Genomic DNA, 7,735 nt, shown 5'->3' on the forward strand with positions numbered 1-7,735 from the left:
ACTGTGCTCCTAGAAAGACCTGGAACAATAGATAGTAACATTTAAATCAGGGGTAGGCAATCTTTTTGAGCCGGGGGCCGGGTTGCTGTCCCTCAGACAACTGGGGGGCCGAAGCCAAAAAGTAAATAATTAAATAATTTTTTAAAAATTAAATAAACAAATAAACCGGGACAAATGTAGGACAAAATTTCCAAATGGAGGACACTTTTATTAAAAAATGGAGGACATGCGGAAAAAATTGCTGATTTTTTAAAAAATGTTAAGATAAATGCATGTTTCTGAAGCTTCTATAGACAATTGCCCCACTATGCCCCTCGTGCGAGAGGCCAAAGGCCCCGGCAGCAATCGGCGGCAGGACCGGGCTCGGGCTGGTCCCAAGGCCTCGCCGGGCCGCATCCGGCCCACGGGCTGCAGGTTGCCTACCCCTGATTTAAATACTACAGCGGCTTGCTTTCTCTGGGCCCGTTTTGGGGGGAGGAAATGGCCAGGAAAGAGAAGCCTGGGTTGAAGCCAAGGCCTCTCCCTCGCTGCTTCGCTTTCATCCCCTCGAACGGACTCTGTGGACAGATTGGGAGGAAAAACAGATATCATCACATACCATGTCCTCCTAGGAATGCCACCTTCTCCTAGGATGTTCCTCCATTGTTCCGGGATTTACCATACCATACCGTTCCTGAAAGTTCTGGAACAATAGATAGTAATATTTAAATATTACCGCGGCTTTTTTTCTCTGGACCCATTTGGGGGGAGGGGGAGGAAAGGGCTGAGAAAGAGAAGCCTGGGCTGAAGACAAGGCTTCTCACTCCCGGCTTCCGTTTCCTTACCCCCAAACGGACTCTGAGGACAGACTGGGAGGAAAACAGAGATCATCACATACCATTGATTCTGAGGAATGCTACTTTTTCTAAAGATGTTTTTCTGTTGTTCCAATTATGTCAGGTTATATTCTTCTGCTAGAAGTAACTGGAACAATAAATAACATTTAAATATTACCATACAGATGATATTACCATGGTAAACAGTAAATCTTACTATTTGCATTTGCTGTTTACATTTCCCTCCCACTTTCTTTTCCCCCTCAGAAGAATTTGTATTTTGAGGGGACACTTGAGTCCACCTTCAGTCAAGTTGTTTGTGTGTGAATGAATGAATGAATGAATGAATATATACATAGGTATCTATCTGTCTGTCTGTCTGTCTGTCTGTCTGTCTGTCTGTCTGTCTATCTATCTATCTATCTATCTATCTATCTATCTATCTATCTGTTCTTGTTGCTGTGTGCCTTGAAGTTCTTTCTGACTTACAGCAACCCCAAGGCAAACCTGTCACAGGGTTTTTTGGCCAGATTTGTTCAGAGAAGGTTTGCCATGGCCTCCCCCTGAGGCTGAGAGAGTGTGGCTTGCCCAGGGTCACTCAGTGGGTTTCCATGGCTGAGTGGGGATTCAAACCTCTACATTGCAGTAGTATATATTTGAAATATTATGCCTTAATTATCTGTTAAAGCGGGTTATAATCCTTTGGAAGCTCATATTATAAATAAGTGGGTTGGTTTTTAAGGTCTCATGGGGCTCTTGCTGGTTTGCTGCAACAAACAGTTACTCGACTCCATTGGCAACTACAGCCAGCCCTCCACATTTGTGGCTTTGACTTTTGCAGTTTTCGTTATTTGCGGGTTTGATTTATATGTTCCCTCTAGAAACCTTTTATGTCCTCCAGAGCAATTCTGCTGGAAATTGACTATAGAGATGCTCTGGAGGTTCTAGAGTTTACTAGACAAAACAGTTCTCTCAGCATCTGTAGGTCCTCCAGCATGATTCTGCGGTCAACTTTTGGCAGATGTTGACCAAAGAGTTGCACTGGAGGACCTATTCCTAGAGAGGTGATATCTCAGGTTAAAAAGCAGTGTTGTTGTTTTTTATTTGCCGTTTTTGCCACTTTCACGGGGGTCCTGTGCCCCTAACCCTAGCAAATGTGGAGGGCCTACTGTAGTACGTTTTAACCCTTTTAAAGAAGGCTAATTATGTTAGCTTGTTGTCATAAAAGCAACAGAAAAGTCTTGTGATACCTCAAACAGGAACAGATTGTATTTATTATGAGGCATTTTGGACTAATGGCTATTTTAACAGTCTTTTCATTTTTTTTGGTTTACTTTGAGCCCTCTTACACACAATTGGTAACTTGAGTGCTCTTACAAATAATTCACTCACCTTGTGCTATTTTTATTCTCATAACATTGCTACCAGGCATGATAATATATTTTATCTCCTTCAAATGTAGACTGCATACTTATTGTTAAAAGCATGTATATGCTGCCTCTAAATTGAATAAAAATGCCTGGCTAGCATAATAAAAGATCATAAGTGATAAAAAATAAATAAGCTTGGACAGCAAGTGTGGTAGGCTGTCTCTAATATATGTCTTAGTTCTGCGCATTGGGGTTGAAACCAAATGGCTGTTGCAATATGATACACACTGAAAAGTACAGTGAAGTGTTTGCTATCACACATACAAGTTGGTCTCTGCATTAAGAAGGGGTAGAGAATGGATTTTAGGAACTGGGATTCACATTTCAGAGGGAATGAGATGCTTTGTTGCGCGACAATAATAGCCACGATGGCTGTAAATCGACAAAAGTTCTCACAGCCTGATTTTAAGCATGTTTACTTGGAAGTAACCCAGTCTACAAGTTCTCAGTCTCCCTGTTAAATGTCCCAGCTTCTGTCCACAGCAAGGTTAAATGTATATGCTAACCCTATCAAGAAACAGATTACCTGGTAGTGATTCGTGTTTTGGTTTTCAACCCATAGAAGTCCCAGCCAGCGTTCACAGTGGTTGGGAATGGTGGGAGCTGAAGTCCCAAACCTCTGGAAGACCAAAGTTTGAGAACCACTTTTCTAGAAAGACCATTTTTATGGGCCAGCTGACAAAAAATTTAGCTAGCTTGTTAGAAACAAAGCCAAATCGGTAGCACACAACTTTTATTAGGATCAGCTAAAATGTTAAGCAACGACTGGGCTTTCAAGCTGAAATAACTTGGAAGCTTGCATACTCCCTGTTTTGTGCTGTTTTTTATTGGTCCTAATGAAGAGTCTATGCCAGTGATGGTGAACCTATGGCACACGTGCCAGAGGTGGCACTCAGAGCCCTCTCTGTGGGCACATGTGCCGTCCCCCCAGCAGAGAGTTTACTAGAGTTTGTTACTAGAAAGCCAGAGGGACATGGCACTTTGCAATAAATGAGTGGGTTTTGGGTTGCAGGTTGGGCACTCAGCTTCTAAAAGGTTCACCATAACTGGTCTATGCTGCTGTTTCTTTTGGACTTGTGTTTGGGGAGCTGGTTGGGGCTGGCTTTGCCTACCACTCGCTCATCTCTGGGAGTGCTGTTATTACTATACAAGCATTATTATTAAAATTATATGTCTTCCCTTTGTTTAATAGAGAATGGACAGAGAACAGAGTTGAAATCCCATTCAGCATTTGAACATCTTGCTTCCTCCACCATTATTAACTCAACTATGGACATAAAATGGTTATTTTCTTCCAATCTGTTTGATGCTGTTGTTCTCATGAAGGAATGCAAGATGTGAGAAAACAGCATTGCCCAGCAGGGTCTGTATTAAGTATCTTTAATTTATGGGTATGGTCTACTACTGTATTCCTTCCCAGGCCAGCTGAGGTGTGGGACTAGGTTTAGTTTTGGGGTTTTTTTTTGCAAGGTGCCAAAGACCAGCACCATCTTTGTGCCCATTAGCTACAACTGTTTGCTTGTCTTTTTCTTCTAGAAACTCCCCAGACCAACTGGCTGATAGGTATAGGCAGCAGTTCACCACTATTAGATGGCACTGGTCTCTTATATTAACCTGAATATAGCCAATCCTGACTCATTTTAGAACCTGAGCAGAGTCAGACCTGGTTATTATTTGGATGAAAGATTCCTCTGCCTGAGATTCCATTCAGAGTTAACAGTACTGGGCTAAGTGCACCAGTGGATCTGACTCAGTAGAAGGTAGCAGTATCTGCCCCTATTTCAGCCCAAATGACTGTGACTGGCCAGGTACCTGTACACCAGGGTAAGAACTGTGCATTCCTCCATATGTTTCTACATTTCCTAGAGTTCCTCACCATTGGCTGTGTTTCATCTAGGGCTGCTAGGGTTTTGCATTCAACAACATCTGTAAGGACTCACAGTCTCCACCCGGGTTTGGAAGATCATAAACAGGAACATGATGAGAGCCATCTGTAACAACTGGTACAACCTCTGAGCATGGAAGCTCATGTTAGCTATCATGGTAGCAGTTGATAGTCCAAGTCCATTTTTAAAAAGCTATCATAAACTACTTGGCAGCACCACACAATGTGGCAGTAAATCCCATATGGTTTTTTGTGGGTTTTTTGGGCTATGTGGCAGCCCTTCTGATGTCTGAGCTGGAATAACCATTATTAGCCTGTAGAGCCCGGTCCAAGTGCTTCAGTTCATCTTCCAACTTCCAACTTATTCCAGCCCAGACATCAGAAAGGCTGCCAGGCCCAGGAAAACCCAGAAGTGAAGACAAGCAGCTACCCAAAAGGAAGGTATTTTTACCATACATCAAAGGAGTCACAGACAGAATAGGCAAAGTGGTGAGGAAGCATAACCTGCAAATGGTTTACAAACCGACAAAGAAAATCCAGCAAATGCTTCGCTCAGCCAAGGACCAGAGAGACCCTCTCACAGCCGCAGGAGTTTACCGCATACCATGCAGCTGCAGACAAGTCTACATAGGGACCACCAAATGCAGTGTGCAAACAAGAATCAAGGAACACGAGAGACACTGCAGACTGGGCCAGCCAGAAAAATCAGCAGTAGCAGAACATGCCACAAACCATCCTGGGCATAAAATACTGTTTGAAAACACTGAAGTTCTGGACCATGCCAACCACTACCATGTCAGGATGCATAGGGAAGCCACTGAAATCCACAAACACCTGGACAATTCCAACCGGAAAGAAGAAACCCTTAAAGTGAACAAGGTTTGGCTACCAGTCCTGAAGAATAGCAAAATAAGGACTCAGCAAATGCAAATGGGAAACCACTCAGAGTCAGGGGCTTTCCCAGCAGATAATGATCACCAATTAGCAGACGTTAATCCTCCTTTGCATTAGCCTCCCAGCCTGAGGCCTGCCATCAACACAGAACAATACACATGCAAATCACTCCTGCATTCCCAGGCTCACTCAGTATATATACACCCAATTTTACCAGGCAAGCATTCTCTGAAGATGCCAGCCACAGATGCTGGCGAAACCTCAGGAAGAAAATTTTCTAGAACATGGCCACATAGCCTGAAAAACCCACAAAAAACCATGGATGCCAGCCATGAAAGCCTTTGACTTCAAATCCCATATGATTAATGATGAGTGCCTTATCAAGTTCTTCCTCTTTTGTAATTCTAATTGTGCCTGCATCACAGGTATTTGGTAAGGGCATTATAACAAAGTGATATTTTATTGACAAATTCACCATCCCAACTAATGCAGCATTTCCTGTAGTTGCCTCTGCCATGACTCCAGATTAAATAACAGTGCACCTAATCCAGAGCTGAGGCGGGAGTTACTTCCCGTCATTGTGAAAACAAATAATTAATTAATTTCGGCTGCCTATTTCCTGTTTTTCACCAGTTAACAGATCTGCAGGAGGACCTGTCTGCATTTCATGACTGCTGAGTTTTTTCCCTGGGAGCCTTTGGCATTATGGTGTAATAAATCCTTGTGTCCCTGCATTTCTACCAGCAATTATATAAAAGCAGCCTTGGCCTTTACTGAGGATACAGAAGTAGACAAGAGCTCCTTGTAACCCTTTAATTCTTGGGCCCAGAGAGGCATGCGTTGGGATGTGAGCAGTGTTGCCAACAAGCCTTGAACATATTTCCCCGGCATGTTTTACCAAATCCCTGGGATTTCTCAATATTACATGGAACATTCAGTCAAAATCTCCAGAAAGTTCCCGTAATGTTAACATGGTGGATCTTTTGCAAATAAATGTAAACATAATTGAATAAAAATAATTGTAACTTATTTCAACTCTCAAAATTACCATTAAAACCAACCAAAGAATCTTTCAGTCCTTCTAATACTTTTAAGATATTTATTTTGACATGAAGGGCATCTAGGGAGCTTTGTGCCAAATAAAAACATGTTGGGCTGCAACCACATTGCAAAAATAATCCAGTTTGACACCCCTTTAGCTTCCCTGGCTCAGTGCTATGGAATCCTGGGAATTCTAGTTTTCTGAGACATTTAACCTTCTCTGTCAGCAAACTCTGGTGTGACAACAAACTACAGTTCTCAGGATTTCATAGCACTGGGCCATGGCAGTTAAAACGGTATGAAACTGGATTGTCTCTGGAGTGACAATGCAGCCTGAGTTGGGTCCAAGACACATTGCAGAAGTAATCCAGTTCAAGACCGCTTTAGCTGCCCTGGCTCAGTGCTAGGGAATCCTGGAAACTGTAGTTTTGTGAGACATTGAGCCTTCTCTATCAGAAAGAGCTCTGGTGCTACAACAAACTACAATTCCCAGGATTCCCTAGCACTGAGCCAGGACAGTTAAAGCAGTCTCAAATTGGATTATTTCTGCAGTGTGTTTTGGACCTTAGTTATTAAAAATGCTCAAGGTCCAATCCATACTGCAGAAATAATCCAGTTTGAGACTACTTTAACTGCCCTGGCTCAGTGCTAGGGAATCCTGGGAATTGTAGTTTTGTGAGAAAGAGCTCTGGTGCCACAATCAACTACACTTCCCATGCATCTGAGGACGTACGCTTAAGTCTAGAAAAGCTCATGCTGCCACCTTTTCTTTCAGTGAGTCTCAAAGTGCTACAAGATCTCTCTATCATCATCACCATTATTACTATCATTATTAAATCCAAATGCACCTGAAGAAGTGGACTTAAGTTGGAAACACTGATATACTGTAGACTCTTTCTCTGGGACTGTGATCAGGAAGCGTGGAGGCAATTCCCTTGTCAAACCAGGGAATCCTGGGAATTGTAGTTTGTTGTGACATGTATGTGTGTGTATATATGTGTGTGTGTGTTTTATTGTGTTTGTGGGTGTATACATATATATGTATATGTATGTGTCTGTATCTATCTATATCTGTTTGTGCATGTGTGTGTATATATGTTTGTGTGTATATATACTGTATATGCATATATGTATATATTATGTGTATGTGTGTCTAAGTGTGTGTGTGTGTGTATATGTGTGTGTGCGTTTGTGCATGTGTGTGTGTGTATATATATATATATATTGTGTGTATATGTGTCTGTGTGTGCGTGCGCATATATATATATATATATATATATAGTCAATTAACCCAGTTAACCTGGGTGCCTAGAAGAAGACAGACAACAATATGAGATACCTCCAGGTGATCCAACCACTTTGAAGTCTCAAGAAGAGCCAAGACAATCTGACAAGAAAGAGGGCAAAGCAGGCAGGCAATTGGCAAGCCAACCACAGGGACAGCAAGCCAAGACTCCTTCACTCCTCCTCACAGCAACAGGCTGCAACCAACAGCCTCAGAGCCACTGATTGGCTGAAAACTGTTAGTGTGGCTCCAAACAGGATTGGTTGCTCTTTCCCAGCCCCATTCCTTGCTGTGGCGCGCCCTCTTGTGGCAGCATTTTGGCACACTTCCCCATCCAACACAATCCTTCTATTGGCGTCCCTATGGCGCGCCCTCTAGTGGCGGA

The 7,735-nt window shown here is 42.7% G+C and overlaps 1 protein-coding gene across 1 annotated transcript in view; it reads right to left on the reverse strand.

Annotated features, from left to right (window-relative positions):
- The window catches only part of NSUN6 (NOP2/Sun RNA methyltransferase 6), a 41,363-nt gene extending 33,842 nt beyond the window's left edge, over positions 1-7,521 (reverse strand). The window contains exon 1 of the mRNA XM_089533329.1: positions 7,405-7,521. The gene's annotated coding sequence lies outside the window, so the exon portion shown is untranslated. The remainder of the gene's footprint in view (positions 1-7,404) is intronic.
- Positions 7,522-7,735: the final 214 nt, after the last annotated feature.

The sequence above is a fragment of the Sceloporus occidentalis genome, unplaced genomic scaffold, assembly GCF_023333645.1.
Source record: "Sceloporus occidentalis isolate IW3139 unplaced genomic scaffold, rSceOcc1.0.p SCAF_7, whole genome shotgun sequence".
Lineage (NCBI taxonomy): Eukaryota > Metazoa > Chordata > Lepidosauria > Squamata > Phrynosomatidae > Sceloporus > Sceloporus occidentalis.